Source organism: Opisthocomus hoazin, chromosome 8, assembly GCF_030867145.1.
Source record: "Opisthocomus hoazin isolate bOpiHoa1 chromosome 8, bOpiHoa1.hap1, whole genome shotgun sequence".
Classification (NCBI taxonomy): Eukaryota; Metazoa; Chordata; class Aves; order Opisthocomiformes; family Opisthocomidae; genus Opisthocomus; species Opisthocomus hoazin.
Window position 1 is genome coordinate 60,135,717 of NC_134421.1, and position 25,577 is coordinate 60,161,293.

Genomic DNA, 25,577 nt, shown 5'->3' on the forward strand with positions numbered 1-25,577 from the left:
AGTAATTTCTAACTATTTGTCCCAAAATTTTGGTATATCGTATTAGAGAGAGAAAATACACCTAGAGTGGAGATGAAAGTAGAAAATATTTCAGGTTTGACCCATTCATAGAAAAAAAATTAGATTGCTCCCTAATTCGATAAGCAAACTGTTGTAACATTTCAGCATGTGAGACCTTTTCTGTGTTCTTGTGACAGTCCTGTTTGTCAAAACAAATCCTCCTCTGAGTATTATTCCCTTTCTGTCTCTACTGGGAAGCTGCAGGTAAGTGCCCCACGTAATTAAGTTGTTTTACTGTTTAACATGTTGCAAAAAGTAAGAAGTGAATGACTTACATCTTTGAGGACAGAAGCTGCTGATGGTGAACACAGTACCTGTTGATTGATGGATCTGTGTCTTTGATATTTCCTTTTTCCTACATAATGCACAGGTTTTTGCCTATGCTGTTACAGTATGCTATTTATTAGCTGCAATGACAAAGTCAAGACTTTTTTATTTCTCTCTTTTTCTTCTAAACGTCTAATGGTAAATTGGGAAAAAAATTAGTTCTGATGAGTGGTAACTAACTTCTGAGAATATATTTATTTCGCATTAACTTCTACAATGTACCAGAGAAGCTGTTTACAGTATTTAAGATTCCCATTCACTATTTGACAAAAGTCAAATTTGATTAAATATTTGAGGAAATACTGTCACTGTTTTGCTTAGATTCTGTGTCAGAAAAGTTAGCCTCGTAAAATAGTTTTATATACCTTGAGGAAATCTGTCAACTATGTTTTTTCTGTGGAAAATCTGGGAATTTTATACTTCCTTTAATTCCTCTCTAAAAATAGTTCCCTTTGTTGATCGAGTTGTAGCAGCTGAATTTTGTTCTTTGAGCTGCCTGAAAAAAATGAGATATGAGATGTGTATCTCTGCATACTCTATCTTACTCAATTTCTTTCTCAGATTTTTCTTTTCCTGGTATTCAAGAAATAATTGTTGGTCCTAGCTTGCACAGTGACTGTGAATATATTTATTTATATGAGAAGTGACCCTCCATTGCTAGTTTTGAGGTTGACTTATAAACAGTTACTCATTTTCCTGTGACTGTTTTTTGTGTCGCTGGTTTTGTATTGGGTTTTGTGTTCGTGTTTGTCATTGTTGAGGAAAAGCTGACAAATGGGTCTATACAAATACAAATACTCCTACGGCTGCTGATTCCCATAAGAGTGAAATTAAAGGGACATTTTCTAAGGCAATGAGTGCTTGCCTATCTTGAAATCAATGGAAGGTTCATCATCAGCCTCAGCATAAATAGTCAGGTCAGCACAGAATTGTTTTGGAAATCCAACCTGTAATTCCCTGTTTGTAAAACCCATAATGCACCTCTTCAGCACTCGCACCTCTTCAAGAAACACTGGTGGTTGCACTATGTAGTAAAGTCCTTAGCCATGCTGCAGTGTGCAGAACATACATAGCGGAAATGTGAATTTATTCTTGACAATGTAATTTTCAGCATAGATGTACACCTACATAAGTCAGCAGTCAGTGTGCAGAGACACAAAAATGGTCTTTCCTTGCGATCCATGAAGCTGGCAGGGCTGTGCAGTCTGATCCTACACTGATGAGCCCAGCAGTGCAGCTGCTTCCAGGGTCCCTGGCCTGGGTGTCCATCGGTCTCAGTGGCTTTACAGCCTGCCTCAACCCGTGTTGTAAGGATGTTCCATGGGTGATACTCGTTTGTCTTGGCAATGAGCAAAAATATGCAGTTTATATCAGTTTGCAGTCCTGTAGGACTAATTCAGACAAGAGTGGAAAGTCTCAGCTTCTCCAAAGTTGGTGTTTACTCCAGGGTTACACTCAGCTGCAGAGCTTCTAGGGAGATGTGATCATCAGTTGAAGGAAATGAAAGGAGGAGGAATATGTTTTGCCTCTAAACCTCCTCCTCAGTTTTTCTTCAGCTGCCCACACTTTCTTGCTTCAGCTGTTGTTTCCCCTGCCTACTAAATCACAAGTGGCAGTAAACAAATCTATTTTTTTGGTGAAGTGTTAGTCTGCCTGCATTACCAAGTTCTTTGACTTCAGGGCTTCCAGAGAGTTAACTCTGCCTGGTTCATATCCGTTTGTTCCTCTACAGCAAATAATTAACTTAAAGAAGCTTTTTTAGCACTTGACACGAACTACATGTCTAGTTTAAATTTAATATAAAATTAAAATACTTACTAAGGTACCTGGATGGTAATTTATACTCTCTGTCAACAGTGCAACAGATGTAAGAGCTTTGTACACTGTTGCCAATACAGCTGTGATTCAGATCAGCTCATTAGTCTTTGACCTCTCTGGGGATGGATAATAAGGTTATTAATCAGCACGAGCTTTGGTGGTGCGATTTTTGCAGTGTTGATAGCTCTGCCTGGACACTTCACAGGAGGAACTGGGCAAAGGTCACCAGGCACGTCTCCCATGGGACACTGCACTGCTCACTTTTATGAACTACATGCACTATTGACCTTCTCTGGCTTCCACTGGGAGCATGGACTTGACACTGGAAAGTCACAGCTCTGTAGAGGTCATGGTCAAAATTCCCTTTCACTTCATCCATGTCTTTTGGTGTGCTCTTCCAGAGCTCATTTCTGAAAAAGACTGAAGCCCTAAGAAACAAGATTTGTGTGGTTGTGCTGTCAGTTAGTCCTCCCCCATAGGTCTCGTACCCAGGGGTATCCAAACAAATGCGACAAAGGGTTAAGATATCAAGATACTAAGTCTCCTAAAAATCAGCAGCCAGGTAGAGCATTTATATCAGTAATTCAGGCAATCCCAGCAGCAGTCCTGCCTGCTACAATGTCTATAAACTGCCAGCAATTTTCCTGGAATAAATTTGGCAGTTTCCAGCTATGAGGCATGGCTAAGGAGGCTGGCTCCTGTCCACATTTAGTTAATTAGCAGAGCCAGCCATGGACACCCAAAGTATTGCCAGTGCTGCTGTGGGAAAGGAGAGCAGTGAATCTTTCATCCTCTGGGATGAGGGGAACTGGGAATGTGGGACTCCATTCTGCAGGGAGTTCCTGCAAGCTCCTGCAAGGAAAATTGGCTTATGCCTGGGGATGGGAGATGCAGAGATGCAGCAAACCGGGGGATTCACACCTTGAACTGCAGCTTGCCAGCACAGAACTCAGTTTTTTTCCTTCCCCGCTGGAAGATTCATTCTATGAATGAATTCTGCAAAATTATTCTATGGTTCTAACATGCCTCATCTCTGCAATGTGATGTAGGCCAGTTATTGATACTGCACACAGCACTGTGTCACTGCTGAATCTGCCTGTAACATTGCCTGATGGAGCCACTCATCTTTCCTCGGCTTGACGTTTTCCTTGGCAAGGCTTCTCGCTGATTTTGCTGGGGCAAGGGATGGTGCAGAGCCCTGTGCTCCAAGGGGAAAGGCTGCTGGAGCCAACCTGCTTCTATTTAAAATCAGGCAATAGACTTTTTTTTACACTGATCATGTGCAAACTGTGGCTTATTCTCTTTTTTTTTTTTGTGTCCAAGAACAGTATTATGGCGAATAAATAAATATTTAGGAGAACCCTTTTGTAAAATATCCTTCTAAGAGAAAAACAGAAAGCCATTGGTGTCCCTCTAGTACACCTTAGTGTAATAATAAATGCCTACAAATATCTGAAGGGTGGGTGTCAGGAGGATGGGGCCAAGCTCTTTTCAGTGGTGCCCAGTGACAGGACAAGGGGTAATGGGCACAAACTGAGGCACAGGAAGTTCCGTCTGAACATGAGGAGGAACTTCTTCTCTCTGAGGGTGACGGAGCACTGGAACAGGCTGCCCAGGGAGGTTGTGGAGTCTCCTTCTCTGGAGATATTCAAGACCCGCCTGGACAAGGTCCTGTGCAGCCTGCTGTAGGTGACCCTGCTTCGGCGGGGGGGTTGGACTAGATGACCCACAGAGGTCCCTTCCAACCCCTACTATTCTGTGATTCTGTGATTCTGTGATTCTGTAATCCTTTAGTATTTTTTCACCACAGATACCTCAAGATAAACTGAGGAAATAAATTATCGCAGAATAGTTTTCTTAGCAATAACTTAAGAATGTTGTAAATAGGTGTAGAGCACCAGAGGCTCCTAAGAAAATTGCCAGGGTCTGTAAATGCTGTTTACCTCCAAAAAATAGCAGGGCCTCCTTTACAGTATATGAGTTGTTTCTCTGGTTGTGTGCAGAAATTTAAGACATTATCTTCATAATCCTTCAGCCTGGTTTCACTGTTTGTAATTTCTGCTCTAAGCTCACTCTAACCTAGTTAAAGCTCAGCCTGTCAGGGGGACGATAAGAGCTGTTAAGCAGGGTGGCACGCTGGGTTACATCTAAGGTTATTAAGCCTGTTGTTTTACAGATGGCTTGACTTGCTAGTTTGCAAAAGTGATAAGGCTGACCTAAATTGCAAAAGCATATTGTGTTTTGACCATCAGCATGGTTTATTGCAAAAGTTCCAGCTACTGTATTAAATAGAATAGGTTGCTATAGAAATTACTTTGGAAAACAAGTATTTTTTTTATAGAGCCATTTTTGCTAGTCAGTGAACAGGTATCATTCTGCTTGTGTCTATTTATATATTGACTATAACCTCTATTAATAGTAGACAGATTTCAAAATGTAACAGCTTCTCAAGATGTTAATTCTGCACAGCATAATTATTCAGAAATTTTCTGATCGTTGCTACGTTATTTAAAGCTGCCTGCCAATGCTGGACTGGACTTCTGTAGTGCTGTCTGCCTGAGTCTGTAGGCAGCGTCTAATAATAAGCAATATAAGAGAAGTGACCCATCATAACTGACCTTAAAATTCTGTACACTGAGAAGTCTTTGGAAGTGCTAAAAGGCCCAGTCATTTTTTATTTGATGCAGAAGTAGCACAGCTGATGGTGCAAACAGCTAAAAGGGAATAGGAATAGCTGTGGTGGTGTCCCATGATGAAGGCAAAGCTGTGCTTTCTGAGGCAGGGCACTGGCACATCATTTCTGAAGAAGGAGCAACTGGTTCCCTGCACAGCTCCTGGAAAAACTTTGGGACTGAATGCTGAGGCAGACAGCTGAACTATCAAAAGAAACTTGGAAGAAACTTTCAAGACAGGAGATGTGTGTTTCACTGAGAGTATGACTTCTCCTGTAATCACCTAATGATACAACTCCTTTCTGCGCGATTTGGAGTACCATGTCCCAGAACTGGTCTTTTTATGCCCATGTGTTTAAGCCTGTTACTAGGAACTGGCAACTGTGTTAATGTAGGAACTTGAAATATCATGCTGTACAAACACTACAGAGCATAAAGACTGTAAATGAGAGGCTTGGTTACCTATTTAAAGCATTTGTAGAAAACCCATGATAAGAATTATGGAAATACTGAATAAACATTGAAGAAGATTGCATAGTTTGCTATATTAGTCCTCTAACCGGGGTGGGAAAGGGCTGTATTGTCTGAAGGAATCACATTCCCGTGGTAAACCACTGAGCTAAACTGTCATTTAAGACACTATTTACTGTTTTTTTTTCATTTGTTTAAAAGAAATACAGAGGAATATCTTCAAGATTAAGTACACAATTATATTTATACACAATGATAATACACACAAATATTAAAACTGGAAATTAAACAGAAAATAACAAATGCCAGAACTAAGGTCCCTTAGGTCCCTTGTATTTATATAAGATCACTCAACTCTTCATTACATGGTCATATAAGTTTTTATCCCTCATGTTCTTATGATTAAACTGAATTGTACAATGAAATAAATTGTTGTTCATAGCATCCTGGTAGTTGCTATAAGTTGCTGCAATCTTTGCAGTCCATTGAAGAGTGTGTCATAATGCACAAGGAAACCTTAATGTACAGATGGCCTTGGCTTTGGGGTTCTGTGAAGCATCAGCTCTCTGCTTCAGCTGGGTGCTGCCCTTCTCTTCCTACTCTTTCTTGCAAGGTAAGGGGGAAGCAGGATATTTCTTACTGCTCTTTTTGATATTGATGTGGACTCTGACACAAGGTTTGTACAGGCACCAAAGAAGATACAGTCTTTGTTTATAGTCAGGTAGTGTTGCAGTCGTTTTATTTTTCCATATTGATTATAACTTAAGCCTTGTGGAAAAAAATAAATCATCAGTAATTGTTCCTTGTTAGTGTGCCAGTTTAGTGGAGCTATAAAGAAAAATTACCCCTTTGCTTGGTTTTCCACTTCCCTGGGTAGAGGCATTGTTGTACTGTCAATCAGCATTATGTGTAACATTCTGAAAATCACAAGCAAATATTTGATTCAGATCTTGGCTCTGCTCTTGTTTTGATCTGGTGCCCAGATTACCTCCTTCATTTTCCATGTTTGTTAATTTTCCAGTGAAACGAAAACACCGTGCATGGAATCATTGTGGCTCCTCTAAGTATGACTCCAAGCAGTATAGACTCAACTGACTGTGCAGAATTAGATTTAGCTTGTCTGTTAGTTTTGTCTTTGTTTCCTCTATTTTGTGTGGTGGTAAAGCAGAGATGACCAATGAGGAACTCTGGGTGTTTTTAGAAACTTTGTTAGCAGAAGATGGTAGCACAAAGGGGAAATATTCAAAAGTGGTCAGAGCAAAGGAAGAAAACCATGAGAAAGGATAGAAGATGGTTGCACCTGATTTTCCACTCCTCAAAGGTATTTCAAGTTGGTTTCAACTGTAGATAGGGTATGTAGATATCTCCAGGTAGGTATTTATGTGTGAGCTATACATCTATAACTAGCTTGAGAGTTAATGTGGGTGCAGTCTGGTTCCACAGACATGTAAGGCCTGACATTCGGCTCTACATCTAAGGAAAGATGCATATAGGTCTAAAAGGTCTCTGTAGCTCTACTACTTTCCTTAGGAGATCTCAAATTATTTTAGATCTATTTAGGCAGCTGAATCAAGCCCTAGGTCTCCAGTGACAGAAATGGATCACTAGCTACCTGGTTCCCATGTAGACTTAATACAGGCAATTACTTCTAGGTTTTTAATTTGGTTCTGAATCCCACCCAAACACTCAGCTGCCTAAACGTAAGCACCTTGTGCCAAGTCATGAAAATGAATTTTTCATCCCCACCACACTGAACAGTCTGTAGCTTTGTCTGCATAATGTTTCCAATGAGCAGGCTGTTCGACAGTTGAAATCTGCTGAAGAGTACAAATAAAAAAGGCAACTTTACAAAGTTCATTAAATCTTGCAATTTTTTTCCTTTTTCCTTGGAGGTAAAGCCTGTTGTCTAATATTCTCTTAGATATCTGCCTCTTGCTAAAAGCCCACTTCAGTGAGAGGAATGTTGAGTTTTAACGTTTTCTCCAAGTTCGCAGACAACTGGCCATTCGCTGTTTTAGGCTCCTCATGCTGTGTAGGTGCAAGAAAAGCAGAATCAACAAAGCCAAGAAGAATGGGTATGTGAATATTTATTAAAAATAAAAGCACATGAAGATTCTATGGATAAGTTTGCTGGACTTAATTCAAAAGAGGAGCAAAAAGCATAAAATGCTATTTTCATCAACACTGTGTAATGCCAGAATAGAAACTGCAAGATGATACAACATTAGAAAGGTTTCTTTTCTTCTTATGATACAAATTTAATATATCACGTACTTGTAATGTATGATAGCAGAAGGCAGCTCAGTATAGCCTTTGGCCACTCTGTTAAGATTTTGGCGCGGTTCCATATAGGACTCTGGCACCGCCTGCATGAAAGAAAATGACATTCAGTCATTTTCTCCTGGTATTATCTAAATAATAAAACAATCACTATGACAATTACTTCCCTTCTTACAAATGTTCATTTGGCAACTCTAGAAGCAGAGATTGGATTTTACTTTCTCCCCTTTCTGAGCAACATACCCATTATTTTTGTGCATGAGACCATCAATTCACAATCTACAATACAGTTATCGGTAGTTGTGTTTAAAGTTCTCTCTTGAACTTTGTTTTTCTCTCTCTGAAATTTAACCTCAGGGGTATTTTTCAGAGCATAGAGGTGCTTTGTCTGCCACTTTTCTTAGTACGGCTTAATTTTGAAGACATGAGTATAAAACATATTACGCACACTCCAAAAGTTTGCTTCCACTAGGAGGTTTTCATGTGTAACAGCAGAATTGAATGAAATATCTTTTGACTGCTAATAACTGATCAATAACAAACCTTTCAGAATGACATCCTAGAATAAGTATGCTTAATGAAATAGGTATAAAACAGATATGTGAATTCTTTTGAAAATATTGGTTATACAATGAGTAAGCAATAAACATACATGGAACCATTCTGTAAGATAAACATATAGTGCCTAAAAACATGAGTACAGGCAAAGGCAGAGGACAATTGTACGAGATATTTCAGGAAGCTAAATTTCAGTACTGCTGACAAGCCTGTACAACCGGACACTGTGTCCGCGTGGAAGCCCTTTGTAGCTCTGGAATGTCCGCCTGCTTGACTAAGAGAGTCTGATCATTTTTAAGCCATCTCTCAACTGGATAATACAACAAGTGTCCAGTGCATGAATGAGTTTGAGATAAGCATATTGTCTGTCTGCTTCTTTGGAAAGCTCTTGACTTCTTGCAAGGGACTATTACTGAATAACTCCATGAAGAGCTCAATACTGCAGAATGCTGAGCGCTGGCCTTGATCCAGCAGAGCAATCATGCATATCCATGCTGTCATCAAAGGCACAGACAACAGGTTTTGTTTTTTTTTCAAAATTCATGTCTTCAGATTACTCATTTGAAATTTTGCTTTGTTTGTGTACACAGCAGAGTACATATAAGGATGCTCTGCCCATATTCTCAGTTCACACAAGTTAACTTTTCTCTCCTTGTTTGTTTGAATGAACTTTAACAGAATAATCTACAACATATTATGCAGATGTGCAGTAATATTCAGCAAGACTTCATGTATATGTATAAAATGTGAGAATTTGGATATAATGAATAAAAATCCAGTAAGACAAAAGAAAATGTTTTCTCCCTTTTTCTATACTAAGATGTTCTCCTTACATCTAGTTCTAGCAAAAGTTTAAAAACAAAACAGAAAGAAACCTTATACTTGAAGATGTCAAAAGCATCAGATCAGCTTTTGCTGTCCACATGCTGGGAAAATTTGGATTTGAGTATTCAGAATGACTATGACCTCAAACTAGCTGACAGAGTGAACTCTAATACATCTCTCAATTATTTTTTAAACTGTACTTAACAATAGGGTATATCCCTCCCTTCTCAGTTGGAGAAACTCAAATCTATTATTAATATTTATATAATTCTTATCTGTGGATACAGAATGTAATATAATTCAATATTTTTATTATTGTAAGTTATAAAACAATATAATAGCATTACATAAAAACATTACAGAATAAATAACAAAATGTAATAATTCTTCTTTAACCTTAGTATGTATATTACAAAAATGTCATCAGGATGGAGCTGCACTAAGAAAATATTTGATCGTATCTGTCTTTATTTGATTTTTCTTACAGGATTCATGAATGACAGTTCTTTTGACACTATTCAGACTACAAACATTGCTTATCTGTGGTGGTCTGTATATGATCTTATTCTGGTCTATATATGTTCAAGAACTCGGTCCTCCAGAGCCAGAGACCCTTGGTGTCAGGAGATCTCCAAGGCTTGCAGAGGTTTATAACACAATTGCTATTTGGCAGGTAAAAGAGAAATTATAAAGGGGTAAATGAAATAATAAATACTTATTCCCTTGCTTTGTTTTTCTTCTATTCTCGACATCAGAGAGTTGTAAAACAGAATCTTTTCGTAGTTAGCTCTCTCTCCCTCTTTCTCCACTGTCTTGCACTGCTTGTCCTCTGGAGAAATAGGAGTCAATCCTGAAAGACTCCTGAATGGGGTAGACATTCCTGAATCCAGTGCGGCATGACTGTCTTGTTTCTTTTTCTCTTATGGCCTGGAATATAGACTTTTCTATACCACTCTTGATAAGTGGCACCATCAGATGTGCACAGCCACTCCCAGGTGAGCTGCCTCCCTCCTCCACCATTGCAGTGTGGTCCTTTTGGGCAGTAGCCCACACGGGCTCCGTGTGTTTGACCAGAGAGCCATCAGATCTTAACGGTGTCTATTCCTTGCCTGTACAACAACGCACTGGAAAATTCTGTCCAGTGTGGAAGTACAAAAGATAATCTGAAAGAGAGATGCACAGCTTTAACTTTCAAAATCAATCAAAGGTGCATCCATTTCCCACATCACTATATCTACCTTAATAGCCCTGTTAAAAAGCCAGGATGGCCATATTAAAGTGTTACATTACTTGCATCTTACTGGGTAGGATTACCTAGACTGTGGCTGTGACATATCAGCAGGCCTGTGAGCTGCTTGGCGCAGGGACAGTGCCATAGCAGGAGGTTTTGGTCCAGCCAACTTTTTCACAAAGGCTGCTCAGCAGTTCCTGGTGGGCAGTAGCTCTGTCACAAAAGCAGAAGTCTCAGGTATCAGGATGGCACCTGCTCTCATAATGACGATGTAGTGATGTAATGGATGCAATAATGACGTCATAATGATGGGGTCATCGTCATAGCAGCTCTCATTAAGAGTTCTGTTCCATTCTGTTTTGATACAGAAGAGCTATGACTGAGGAGAAGGCTTGGAGATCATACACTAATTCAAATAATAATACATTTTATTTTAAGAGCAAATTATTGAAGTATTTCACATGCCATTTTCTGGCTCTTTGTTGCTGATTAATGGCTGTTCTCATAACATATATTTCACAGATACAATACCACTGTAAGGCTATAAAATAGGGTTTTCCTAACGTGGCATTGTTTTCCTTATCGCTCTGAAGTGGCTTGGATCTTCTAGTGCTTATTAGAAATGTAACAAATAGAACACTTTCTCTTACAGCCTTCTAAATATCCCTTTTAGCTCAACAGAAGCTGTTTAGCCTAAGTAGTAATGTACATTTACTTGAGGCATTTTCTGTGAAAAATGCATTTTTGAAGTCTTAAACCATAAGCAGCTCTCCAGCAATCTCTATGATTTCCCACCCAAATAGGGACGAGTTTAAAATAGCAAATTTGAAGAAATGAATAATGGAAGAATGTCAATCTCTTTGTCTTTTTTTTTCAATCTGACCTAGTTTGAGGTCAGATTTTTTCCACATATGACACATCAGTTGCAGGCAGGAACCAAGAACATACTCCGTAAACTCACCCAGCTCCTGTCAGCACTAGTGTTTATTCAGAGAATTATAAATGATATTAACAAATTACTTCACAGAACCTAGTTATGCATTCAAAGAGCAATGTCCAAAACATCCTAAAATACAAAAGATAAAGAGTAGAAATGCTTCCAATCAATATCACAGACTGTTTTGCAAAGCAGTGAAGATGTTAGGCCCATAATTTAAATGATGGTTTTAACAAGCAAATAGAGAGAGAATATGTATGGTGAGTTAAGCTGCATAAAGCCTTTCTTCTAAATCCAGATGTAGGCATTAACTCGCATATTTGAGATGGCAAGCTTATTTGCTAAGTGCAAAGATGGGTAGAAAAAGGCTTTCCTGACTGAGGATAAAAGCTGGAGTACTCTTTAATTTTGGTTACTGCCAAGCTTTTTTCAATAACCACAATAGTTATTTGGCTCTGTACCAAAAAGTGGCAATACAGTACTTACATGTCTATGGATCAAAATTAGATGAAAAATTGCTGTTTCTCATCTCCAAAGCCATTTGCCGCGTATTTTATAGGCCTCAAGATGCCTTTTGTAATATGTGATAACAGAGCCAACTGAAGCATCTGCCTGGGAAGAGATTACTTTAATTATGGACTCAATGTCCTATTTTCTGCAAGTGTTCCCCAGAGAATATCTTACTGCTGGATGAGAGGTGTTATGATGCACATTAAAACCTACAAGTCAAACAAAAGAGGTTGTAAAAGTGAGACAAGGACACCCATAAAGTCTCCAGTCTTGTATCCACTGGTTGAAAAAATAACCCTGAATTCTGTGGTGATAACTTTTTAATTAATCTAACACCTGTTAAGCTAAAATTCCAATCATGTAGAGAAAAGGGAATGTTAAAAAAACTTATCCTTATTTCCTAATCCTATTACATTGCAAATTGATTGATCTCTAAAAGTCTTTAAAATACTCATGTTTTCCTTTTCATCTTTCAACACAGTAGTAGTTTCTAATGATGCAATGTGAAAAATGCAGCAAGTAGGTTTCTTGTTAGCTTCTATTTTTGTAACAAGCAAAGTTTGTCATTAAGAATTCATCTGCCTTCTGCTGTAGTATCATTGATCACAATTAACTCACTTGATATTAAAGTGGATGTGCTGTATGCTCCTATAGAAATTCTGTGTAAATCACCATTGATTTAGCACAGTTTAATGGCTACTTAAAATATTTGTCTTTCTCTCTTTATCAATTTAGAAGAAAGCCTAGAGATTTTCGTTAGCAGCTGTTGCGATGATGAGCTAAAAGTTTTTCTTTACACAAAATACGATGGAAGAGCTGTAAAGATGGCTTGAGGATGCTGTGACAGCATGTGAGGTACTGGAAAACTTCCCTAAAATTTGTAAGATTGCCAAAATTAAAAGGGAAAATAACATCTCCAGAAGATTCTAAAATTTTAAAAAAAGCCAAACTTATTTAAAGCAGATTTAAATCAGAGGGCTGTATCTGATAACATTTGGGAGTACTGTCTCTTTGATCCTGTACAGTTATTAGAAAGATTTATTCTCTTAAAACAGTAGAATGAAAGCAATGTTCATCTTCTGTAAATAACATAAACCAACATTAGGAGTATTTCAGCTCCCTATTTTTACAGTAACTGTCTTTACTGAAGCAAAACCAAGTCTGAGAAGGATGTTACACAGTCAGTACTTCTCTGTCCAAGTGAAGGTAGTATGGAGACTTCGTACCTTACCAAATGGAAGAAATCAGCTACCCATGCATCTTCCAGCCCCAGGAGGAGCTCCTGTTCTGGGGGAACTGAGCGTGTTGGGTAGGGGTCACATGCATCTCTTCCTTGTGGGTTCCAACACCATTTTGGGTGCCAGGGGAGTACCTGCTCCAACCTTGGTCTCAGCTGTCACATAGCCTAAGCTTGTAAACTTGGTCACAGCATGACGTGCTGGTGAGTGTGGCTCAGAGACACCTGATCTGCATCTGCGGGACTGAACCTGCATTAGAAGGTGATAGCGCCTGTTCTGTCTGGGCTGTGGGTACGCTCATTAACTCTGTGAGCTTGATGTAGTGGGTAGAGAAAGCTGGAATACTGAAGATGGCTTTTCATGGAATCGTCCTGGGCTAGGAGGAGCTGGAGCTCAGCTCCCTGCTGCGTACCCTATGGTGTGCCCTCCTGAAGTCTGTGGGCTGAAACAGGTACTTGTGCAGAGACACGTGGACTGCAGCCCCATGGAAGAATCAGGGATTAAAACTCAGATCCCTTGTCTGTCTGCTAGGCTTTTCCTTTTTAATTTTTTTCTGGTTCCTTCCTCTGGCTCTAAGAAGCTGTACAATGCCAGGGTTTAATAGAAGGTTTTAGCTTAGAAGTAAGTGGGAAAAGCGTTGCTCTGTGAAGGGAGCTCCTTGGACCAAGGTGGGAACTGAGTCAACATCAACTGTTTCCAGGCTCGCTGCTTTGCCTTTTGATCTGTTACTGAAAAGATGGAGGAAAGGGTCACTAACATCCATGGTTTACTGAAGTGACTGAGACCACTTTGCCTGGAGCTGGATTCCAGACTTTGTTGAGAGGCAGATGTGCAGGAGCATGGCTGGTCAGACACCGCTGTCCCTGCTGGGAGTTTGGGAGAGACCCTCTGCCTTCGTCAGACTGTGGAAACTGCACATGCCTGAGTCCATATGTCTCAGAAACTTTTGGTGAGGCACCCTGGTGCATCTGGAGCTGGGCTCCCTGGGCTGCTCTCCCAGGCTCATGTGCCCTACATACCACCAGATCCCCTTGCGGCACTTAGGTCATGCTGAAAGTCATGTGAAATTTCAACTGTGATGTCTGCAAGGGCAAATATTTCAGCTGTGAGACTTTTCCTTGCCAGCAGCTGTGAAATCTGTTTGGGTATTTTCCTGCTTGCCAAGGAGAGCTGAGCTTTCCTTTGGGTGAAGCACCTTGCTTTGGAGCTACTGTCCCGTCGCTCTTGGAGCTGGCACTGTTCTGTGGGTCACCACTGTTTTTATCAAGAGCTTTGTGTTTTAAATAGTATGGGCAATTAGGTCATCATTCCAATTATCTGTGTGCAAATTGTTGTCTTTTTTGGTTTTAAGGAGTCTATTTTGGAGTGACCTTCACAGAAAAAAGGTTCCAAGAGGCTGGACCTCTGTTGTTACTTAACACGATGAAAACATCATTGCTTCAGAGAATGGTGTTGTGTCTCCCAGTGGCTTTGAGCGATGGGTTTCTTACTCTGTGGAGCCTTTAACTTGTTAGGGAACTTTTGTCTTCCCTGAATGTTCTCAGCAAGAGAGAGTCTCAGAGTCCAGTGAGTAAAGGGATCAAAAAGAGAGCTCGTTCTTCGGAGTTGCTTTTTGCACTATCAGCTGTTGTTGTTGACTGCAGCTCACATCCCTCTCCTGTTAGCTTAGCCTGGCTGTGATGGTCACTGCCAGGAGGTCTCTTCCCATCTGGACAGGAGGCAACAACTGCACTGCGGCAGCTCCTACCTCCTCCATCAGCAGAGGTCTGCAGCTTGGATTGCCAGAAAAGGGGAGGAAAGAGTGTCCTGATCCCGTCTCCTCTCTTGCAGAGCCATGTGGAAGGTCTCTTGACCAGGAAGCACTGGTTTAACACTGTATGCAACTGTCTGTGCTGACAGATGAGGAACGTCGGCTTTATTTCTAACAAGGGGAGAGCAAATAGATCTGAAGTCAATGTCTGTCTTTGTTCTGAAGTACATCGAGGATGTTTCATTTTTCCCTAGCCCACGCAAGGATTTCAGTACCTTATACTAGGGAGTAAGGTCTCACAAATATTTCTCTTTGTGTGGTATTTTCTTTAACATATCATTTCCTCTTTTTTTTTTTTAATTTCCCCCTCAGTGCACAGAACATGTCAGCCTTTTCTCCTACTTATGAAGCTCATTTGTAGCTCTCCTGTGATAACAACATAGCTGGCGATAATGAAATATTTCACAATCCTGGCAGGGCACTGTGGTCTCTGTAAGTCATGCTACAGAAAAGTGCAAATTCTTTAATGTTAACTTTCTTAAAACGAACACATTCCTCATGTGTCTATTAGTGCATTTATTTGTGCCTTTAAAGAGATGACCATTGTGATATTGAAGCCAAATTTATATCTAACTTTGTAGTGCCATATGGCACAACGTGTAGACAGTAGGACTCCGGGAGTTCATGCATTAGATTGCCAGACTGATGTGGTGGATAAGTAGATTGTCATAGAAGTCATTAGTTTCAGCACATATAGATTGCACTTGGCCTTTTTTGTTGTTAAGCTTTTAAGGGTTAATCTTTTAATGCTTCATTGTAATGCAAAAACAAAGAATCTCAGGAGGACACTTTATGGTTACAAAGAGTTGTTGTGTTTTAGCTGAATGAAATAAAAATAACAAGAAGATTTTACTCTTGCTACAATTTAGAATATGTCAGGTATATTTACTTATATTTGTGAGGATATTTCCATGATTGATTTCTAAGCCACCAGGTATCTAATGAGTAGCTAGGATTACTCTTTATGACTACATTCAGATGTCTGGAATACTTTTGGCTAGAAGTCTCCGTGGGGTAGGAGAAGAAATTAAAAAATAAAATAAAATCAGAAACAGGTATTTCTGAGGTTAACAGATGTGTCATTGGATATAGATGAGTATTGGATGACTATTACATCTGCCAGTAAAGGCTGTTTTGTTGCAGTAGTTTAGTAAAGGTAGTTTGTTTGCATCTGCAGCTCACGGCTCTCTATCTACATCTGTCTCATAGGTAGTTAAGCTGGATTTCAGAGCTGGATTTTTGTCCCATTTTTGGCAACAGGACTTTTCTGTTCCACAATGTGACTGGCAATGTGAATTCCCAGCTGGAGCTATCAGGGAGCCCCAAAGCCAGGACAGAGTAGTTTACCCTCCCCAAGGATGATCCCTTTTATGTGCGAGCCGGTCCTGGAGCCTCCAAGGGCTGTGGCTTGTGTCCTGGGGCTCTCAGCTGCATGGAGGGTTTGGTGTGTAGCTGGTAGGTTCAGGACTGCTGAACAACCCAGTGGCAGAGGGAAAGGGAGGGATGCAAACCTCGGCTGAAACATGAATGTTAAGCCAAGTGTATGAAGTTTTCATGAGCTTCATTAGATTTTCAGATAGTAATAAAATCAAGGGCAAGTGAAGCTCAGCGTTTGACAGTGCTGGAAGCTTTGTGTTACTCTGTTTAGCAGTGCTTTAATAATAACTGTAAACTTTCAGATTATATTGGAAAAATGAATACATAGACTTTTAATAACCCTTGTTTCTTGTTTTGTTTATTTAAATTGGCAAAATAATAACATTATTAGGACTTACTCTTTGTGTGAAATTGTGAGTGCAGAATACATTTCATGGTTGATTTATGACGTCCTTGAAAATATGGTTTATAATGAAATTCTGACAGACCCTTAAAAAATTAGCATAACAAATAGCAATGTAATAGTACTTTTCAAGCCTGTGCATTCCTGCAGATTTACTCTCGCTAAGCACTTGCCAAAGGGTTAGTGCCCTTTCAGCCAGGGCTGGGCAGCACACGGTGGAGAATGCACCCGCAGAAAGTTGACTGCCTGCTGAATGTGTGTGATGTTATACATTCAGATCATCTGTATGGGTGAGGTTAAATCAGCAGTAGTGTTACGAAAATAACATCAAACTAAGAATAGCTGTTCTTCAGCTATAGAGTGATTGCTGGTCTACTAAGGCAAAATATGAAAAGTGTAACTTTTGCTGCTGGCAGTACTTCATTTCATTTTTTTTGTTTTTCAGAATTAGGAAATATAGCTGAGATAGTAGGTAGAAAAACCAGTAATGACTTGGGCTGTCATTGTTCATATAAGAAGTCCATATTTATATTTGTATTTTAAGGCTTTATTTTGATAAATTTTACAGCTGAACCTGGTCTCTACAGACTGAACTCCTGGTGCTTTGCCTGTATCTAATGCTTGCAATATATGAGATTATATTCTGCTGCTGTGCTTCTTTGGGAACATTTCCTTTTTGTATAGAATAACCTGTGCCAAAGCTGGATAACTGGGTCTGACTCAGGATGTTTTATGTGGAAAATAAAAACACCAAACACCAGTGGTTTGCCACTAGGAATTTTGAGGGCATTATATTGACCTCAATCTGCTCATGTAACCACTGGAACAAATTACAGAGCAAAAGTACTGTGCAGCTGTATGTAAAGGGCTGGTGGAGGCTGTTGACATAAAAAGCAAGGGGAAGACCTACAGTGAGTAGCTTAATCTTTGGTCTTCCAGTGACTGATACACTGGACAGATGAAACCAAATTTTAACATCGATGGTCATATATGTAGAGTATAATTACATTTTTTATTCTAAAAGCATAGTTAGAACAATGTTCTAATAAGTGGTTTCTTTTCAAAGGAAAACTTAAAATGGGAGATATAATTCTGGATCAGATAGTTAGAAAGAGCTGTTTACTGTGTTTCCCGTTGGCAAACTGTTAGGGTTATTTTGGGAAATACAAACATGGCTGGGAACAGAGAAAGAAATCTGGGAAATAAAAAAGAGGAATGAGCTTGTGGTGAGACAGCAAAACTCGCGGGGGTGCAGGTTAACCCAGTCCTTGGAAGAGTTTGTGTGGAAAGTGAGCACCTTGCCTACAGAGACTTTGGGAAAAGTAGAAACCATTGAGTAACAGCTTCCTTATTCCTGCAGAGCTTTTTTGTTTAGTTTTACTGGCATATCTATGCCTGTGGCAATCCTCAAATCGCCACTATCACAATGTTGGATGAGGAGGTAATTCAGTACTGGAAGGAGATCACTGGTTTACTGGGGCGAGGAGCAGAGGTGGAGGAGCCAGAACAGCTGGGGGAAGCCCCAAACCAGGCTTCACACAGATCCTGTTCTAAGAATTCAAGCAATTTTATTTCTTTTTTTTTAAAGCACTGTTCGGTAGCTAAGATAAAAAGTGATCATGCAAAGGTTTTATTGTAATGTTTATGAAATGGGGACAATGGCCATCTCCTGCACTCAGTCTCAGCCCTCATCATTCTCACTGAGGTTTTTAACAGCAGAATTTGTCCTTTGTGTTAATAGACTTATGAAGGAGTAAAACAGCCTCCCTGAATGTGATAGTGTATAAATTGTCAAACTGCTATTTTTCCTTTTTTTTGACTAGCTAGGCTAAGTATCCTGAAAGAGCTATATTTGGGCTTCAGCCAGCATGGTTGGGTGCATGGTCCATTAACCAGACTTCTTAGGCTTACAATCTTGCTCTTTTTGAGCACGATTACTTTTCTCTAATCATGCCCTCTGTAGCCATTAGCAGATCCAACAAGGAGGGAGAGATGTTTGTGCACATCTTTATGTGAGCGTCTTCACTGTTGGGGTTGCATGTCAGGACTATGCTGCTGTTTCTGGGGAAGCAAACTTCCTTTATGGTTGCTACATCCATGATATTACTCATGACCTACACAACAGACATAATCCAGCTTTACAGTTTCTACCTCACCAATTATATAGCATGTGAAACTGGATCTCTGAAGGATTCAAAAACTTATAGCCAGTAAGTATAGTTGGAGGTGGTTTTACTATTTCTCAGACACAGACAAAAGTGTGTATAACTTGTGCTGAGTAATTGCAGAAAAGCCAAAACTTGAAATTATATTTCCCAAAATACTAGAAAGTAGGCCGTAAGAAACAAATTAGCCGGTTTCCCTGCAAAAGACTCTCAAACTTAACTCTTAACTGTCTTTAAATCAGATGACTTGTATATTAATCATTCATTGCCCTCTAATTTTAACTTTCTTAAGGAAAAGATTTCCTAATCTCTGTTAGAGCAAATTCTGCTGTTTTAAATCATGTTGCACAGGACAGTACTACATGAGTAGTGAACCTCACTAAGCGTAGTGTGATTATTGGTGTAAACACGTGACATGAGATCTTCTCATGGGACAAGGTGCTGATAATTCAAAGTGAGTGAGCTCTCAGGACCTGGGTCTTCATATCGTTGAAGAGCTGCAGCAGCACTACTAGTTGCTGAGACAGTTGCCTATGCAGACAAGTCAGTAACTCGTAGAAGCAGATGGACAATTCAGAAATGCAGATACTGGAAGTGGTTTGGCAGGCTGGGTTGTCGGACTGTGTATAATGTCAAGAACGACATATCTATAATATTTTCTTTACAATAAGAAATAAAGTCTAATGCAAACCCAGTTAATCTGAAGTCTGATATATATGATGGGATTTGATTAAATCTCTTCGTCAGAAGTTTCACATTTTTGCCAGAAAGGGCAGGTATGTATAATTTGCTGCACAAGTAGTTTAAGTATTTTAGCATAATGTAGAGTGAATTAATGGCTTGTTATTTATTGCCTAATGCTCTATAGGAGTGATTTATAAAGCCATGCTCTGCACTGCTTGTTACTTTGTATTCTCTGTGTTAGATGTATCATCAATATCGTTAAATGAATTCACAGTGACATTGCTCTGGAACTATGGCTTTTGATACAAGGGTAACGGAACATAAATCAAGAATTATGTTTAATTCATAAGAGGCACCAATCTCTCATTTAGGTGTAGGCTGGGCTAGAAGGTGTCAAAAATATGCTTTACAATACCTCTTTTGATGGCATTTCAGACCCTCTCTATATGCCCTTATGTTCTCTGTGAGAATAATATATAGCAATGTAGTGCAGTTTGTCAAGCGAATAGCATTTGTGGTTTTATTTATTTTGGTGCAAATGGTATCATTATTTTTACCACAAGCTGAAAAGGAATATATTTACATTAATATACTTAAAATTATTCTTAAGGGAATCTATAATTTTAAAGATAAGTCTTGCCTATTCTCTGCAACAAATACTATTGTTGATTATTTAAATTACACTTTAAAAATCTAATACTTTCTAGTATTTATTACTGGGTTTTTTTACTTTTTTCCCTGCAAAATTATAAACCTTTTTTCATTTTAGTATTTCTTTACTTACCTCTTTAAATTCCTCTTTAATTGGTGCGTTGAAAACCAGAGCACCAAAAAGCCTATTAGAATATTTATCTAGTATCTTTTTACTATTCATTAATTTTGTGTAAATATTTCTGTCCCCTTTAGCTTTTGTAAAAAAATTATTCTTACAAAGTCGAAATTTAGGATTCAGCTGACTTGAAATGTGCTTTTACCTTAATATTATTCCCAATGTATATGAACTCTTGGCAGTATTGTTCACATATAATAGTAATTTTGAAGCAAGAAGATTTGACTCTCTGTGCTGCTGATGAAGTTTATTAGAAGTGTTAGTTATGCAAGATCTATGGATGACTCCAGGGCTGTCATTTGCTGGAAGTTTGCTCAATGCCTAGCTGCAAGAAGTGGAACAGGTTTTCTTTGACATTTCTTGGAGTCACCAAATAGTCATCACATGTTTTAAATGTATGACTGAAAGCAGTTACATTCATGTGAGAATACTAATGTTTACAGCTAAATCAAAACTAAAACAAAAACACATTTTGTGAAAATGAAGGAATACTTTTTCTTCACTATTTTAGAATTTTGTTCTCAGTAGAAACAAAGTACTATAAACCAAATAGCAAATCACTGGACGGGGAGAGGAATCAGGCTTCAGGCTCCTTATGTCACAGCTTTCATGTCCTGTTCTGTGTGAATATAAATTTGGAAGAAACATGGATCAATGCATAAAAGAGTTTTGTCCGCTGTATTCCTCACCACAGCTTGCTGTCACAGCTGCCTGCCCTTGCTCTGGAGCGGTGGAGGCAGGACGTGTCCCACCGCCCCTCCGCCCCGCTGACGCCAGGGCTGTGCTGCCCATGCAGTGGGGACACCAATTCTCTTCCCTGCAGCCCTGTGGCAAACGACTAGCAGAAGCGTGGTGGCAGTAGGAAATCTGGGAAGATGGTTATGTTCTTCCTTCCTAAATGACTTTTCTTTTTAAAATTATCACAAGATATATCCTCCATTGTAATTAAAACCATGAAAATTTAAAGAAAATATTTTATCTGCTCCAAGTCATGCTTTTATTGTTTCATTTGATGACAATTTCAGAGCGTCTGGATTTTTTTCTGAGATTCAAAGGAAGCACATTTCAAAGTCCTGACATGCCTCCCAACATGGGATTTCTGTTCTCTTTAAAAGCCCAACTGAAAGGCTAGGGACACAAAGAATCAAAAGCTAAAAGCTTTATTAATAAACAATATCTGACCTTTCACTAAGATTAGAAGAACATTTGTGTAAGAATGAGGGAAAAATCATTTTAAATATATGAGAAAATATTGTACACAAAGTTGGAAGAGATTTTTTTTTTTCATTTTCACTTAAAAATATGTTTGAAGGGAAATTTTTGGTTTAATGTTATCTTTTTACCTCAGTTTTGCAGTTCAAAATTCTATCTAATTCATAAACAAGACTTAGACATTCTTCTAGAACACAAAGCACCTGTATGTTAAAATCAGAAATACCCATTAGTATTTTATTGGTCCCAAATCTTCCAAAAATGCTTTATCCTGAACAGCTCATTGGCCCCTCCTCTCACCTGCAATGATGGCTTGTTGGCCACCTGACGGCTAGCAGCCTTTCCTCCCACTGTTGTGCTGGGTGATGCTAAGGATGTGACCGGTGAGTTTGGGGAAGATCTGTAAACCCTGACAGATCCCTTGGTCTCACAGGAGGTTCTGGCCCACAGATTTCCAGGTCTTCCTTACAGCACCCTAGGCATCCCTCCCACCTCTGCTGGCAGCCAGCACCCAAACTGCAGCAGAGTAGTTTGGGACACCTTCTCCTCAGTTTTGCAAATAAAATGGCTATCGTGCGAGTTGTGGCATCCTTAGGCAGGGCATCAGGGTGCTCAGTAAAGAGCTATCATGTACCTACTTAATGACATTAATGTGTTCAAGACCAGAGAGCTCCTTTAGGATCAGAGGTTAACAGTGCAGTAACTAACTACAAGCTCATTTCACCTTCTAGTACTTCTGAAATAACAGTGACTAGGGTAATTTTTCTTCATTATGTTGTGTGTCTTTGGTTAGGAAGGTTGTGTCTTAAAATGGGTAACTACTGTGCACGGTGACGTAGTACAGATCCATTTCCTGGGCAGATGTCCAGTTTTCAGACAGTCACTAAATAATATTAAAATTTTCTGTAACCAGCATTAAAACGTACCCATGCCAATTAAAAACAGGAGGAGAAAAACATGCAGGTAAATTCAATTTAATTTAGCCTATGATATATTCCTGGAGTGATAATGCTGTCTGTCCATCCCTCCTTCTCCCTACACTAATCATTTTTGAACTCGTAGGTCCATTCCCATGAAAACTGGCAGCAACTTCAGTGTCTTAAATATATTATCCTGGGTGTTTGAATATAGAGGACCATGCTGAAGGAAACACTGGGAAAGATTATCGTATACAAGAGGATCACAAGGAGAAAATCTGGGGCAGCTCAGGCTTGGCAAGGAGCTCTGGCTGGGCATGGGTTTTATCAAACTCTCCTCAGCCAGGAGGAGTTTGAGTTGATTTGAGAGACCAAGAGAAATAGGACACCAATGTGGCTGGAAGTGATGAGCTTTCTGTGGCTTAGAAATCACCACTCCTTACCTGAGGTGGGGAATGACTGTGTGCACACTCCCACTGGTGCACAGGAAAATGCATGAAGCTGAGCCACTACCCAACAAACTCATCGTAAAATCACAAAGCAGCGTCATTCAGCATACCTGGCATCAGGAATGCTGCCATGGGTTTCTGAATTCAGGAATGCAAGGCTTTAAACTGGATCTTCTTGTTAAAGTGCATGTTCAAAAATTAAAATATGATTTTCTTACTTATTTTGATACTACTTTCAGAAGTGTTCACTTGTATTGAATATTTTTTCAAACCGTGAATAGTGTTTAAATTAGACTGTTAGGGAGTATAAGTGCAGTTCCTTTCAAATACAATTCAATAGGATCAATATTTATGCTATAGATAATAAACATTAGCATTTGAAAAACAAATACTTTCTGAAATTTAATGTATTTTGTTGTGCATAATGAAGCATATGAAGTACTCTGAAAAAAAAGAGCAGTTTCAATCATGATTCCTAAAACCAGCAGATCAAAATTTTTTACAATATTCTTATTGGTAAACTCTTTGAGAGACCAAATATTAGTGTGGAAACTATCAAAGAACAATTTTCCATAACACTACTAACAGCTGCAAAAAAGTAAGGTATTTCCCTACAACAAGACAATATGAAAATTTTTGCAGCAAGCATAGACTGAAAGATTTTTGAATGGAAATTTGGAGAAGATTCATGTTCAGGTTGACTAAATGCATCTAAAAATATTTATGATATTTTCTGTTTCTCTTGGTTTAGAAATTCTGATAATTTTTCATGTAATTTTATACATAGTCAATAATAAATCCAGAACAGAGTTTAGGTGCAATATATATGGAAAAATAGTAATAAATACATCATTTGAAATTCTGAAGCTAAAAGGTGTATGTGAACATGAGTCCACTGAGTGTTATTAATATGTAAACACATGTCTTCAGTTGAAATGCAAGTGATTGGCCTCAGGTCAATAAAATGAAAAGCTGAGGTGGGCAGCAATGTCATGCAAGGAGTCCAGACTTATTAAGAGCTGTTTCATTGAGGAATCTTCGGAAAAGGGTGCACCTGGAAGCTAAAAGACATAGATCACCAGCTGTATTTTAGAACATTGTTTTTGTTGGTAGCAAGACAGTGTTCTTCATAGTCTTCTTACTAGAATAACACAGCAGAGTTAATCTTTGCCAATGAATGCAGTCTGCCTGTTTCCGTAGCGTGTGCCAAACAAGCCGCTGTTTTTACAGCATTGTTTTTAGATGCTGTTCTCAGATGTGTCTTATTTTCTTCTAAATTGATAATTGTGTCTCTGTCATCTGTACACCTTTACCAGTTAACAGTTTACCGCTATTCCTTCTGTCTGTCTGATGGGTCCTACTTCAAGTCTTTTGACTCACAGCCTCATCCAACCCATCCATAGGGACAAGGTACCTTCCAACTTATGGTATATTGTGTTTTCATTGTAGATTTTCAAGATTTCATCCATTCTCTGTGCAGATATGGGATTTTTTTTTTTCCCAGATATCAACAGATGTTAGGTGACCGTTGGAAATGGGAAATTGCCATTTAATATTGGAAATACTTGTGGTACCTTGATGTGACTTTCCATCAACTCTAATATTTGTTATGAATCTGTCCAGATGCTCGGACATCTGGTTAGTTTTACTTAGACTACACGGGAAGATTTATCTCAGGGATGGGATGTTACTGCTTCCCATTGCCAGGGGACTCTGCCTGGAGCCAATACTTTGGCTGTTTTTGCCAAAGGGAGTGCTCAGAAGGACCAGGGTTTTAGAAAAACTCTCTGATTTACCCTGACACACTCCTGAGTTCATCATGAGCAGCTTTTGGGATATGTCTCTTCCCTGAAGGTACAGGGGCTTAAAGTAAATGCAGTGGTGGACCTACTAATCAAAGTTCCTTAGCTGAAGAAGAGAGATTTGAAAGAACAAACCCACATTTTCTGTTGTTGTTTCTTTGGTGCAGTCTTCTGAAAAAGAATCTTAAAAACTGTGACACTCTGCAAACCCCATTAGAATATCAGTTTTGAGAAGAGGTCCTCTTTCATCGCTGACTGTTAGCTCAAGTTGGCTGTTTTATTAATCAAACATAAACTTCTTAGCTATACAAATTACATATGAATTTCCCTAATTTCCAGCACCACTCTGTTGTGTACAACACTAGATGTGCAAGGTTCTGATGAATGCGTTCATCTGGAATACTTTGTATTTGGGATTCCAGACATGGGAATTTGAGCTCCCAAGCAAAATTTCGTATAACAGAGCAATAATTATCTGTGTGTATTTGAAAAGTTCACCTTCCTGGCAATATTACTGAACGGAATTCCCAGTGTATCCCTTTTGATTGGAAATGGTCGTTAGCAAATAAAGGAAGAGTCGAAGTCTGGTTGCATTTCACCTAATATTGCCATTTTTTGTTCATCTGGGACATAGGGAATCCAGTGTTGGGACTGTGCTAAATAGTCTCAGAACATAAACAGGGTATTCTCCTACAAAGATTCATTCTAGTGTTGTGCTCATTCTGCCAAAAATTTCTGAAAACAAATCTGTGCTCAGACAAAAAAGGAGTCAGTAACAAAGAATTGCGACCAACCATCTATCCTGGAAATACTGATGTTATTGCTTAGATTCTCTGTTACATTACTTTCTTTCAAGGCTGTGGTTATAAATCTCTTCACTAATACTTTAAGAGAAGGGTTTTTAGAGTTTGATGTCTTTTTTAATAATAGGCTTAAAGAATTATTAGCAACACAGTCTCAAATGGAGATATTATGGCAATGATGCTTAGGGGGTAATTTATT

The 25,577-nt window shown here is 39.0% G+C and overlaps 1 protein-coding gene across 2 annotated transcripts in view; it reads left to right on the forward strand.

The window, feature by feature from the left end:
* Positions 1 to 25,577, forward strand: part of RELN (reelin) — a 300,342-nt gene that overhangs the window by 86,438 nt on the left and 188,327 nt on the right. The gene's annotated exons all lie outside the window — the stretch shown is intronic.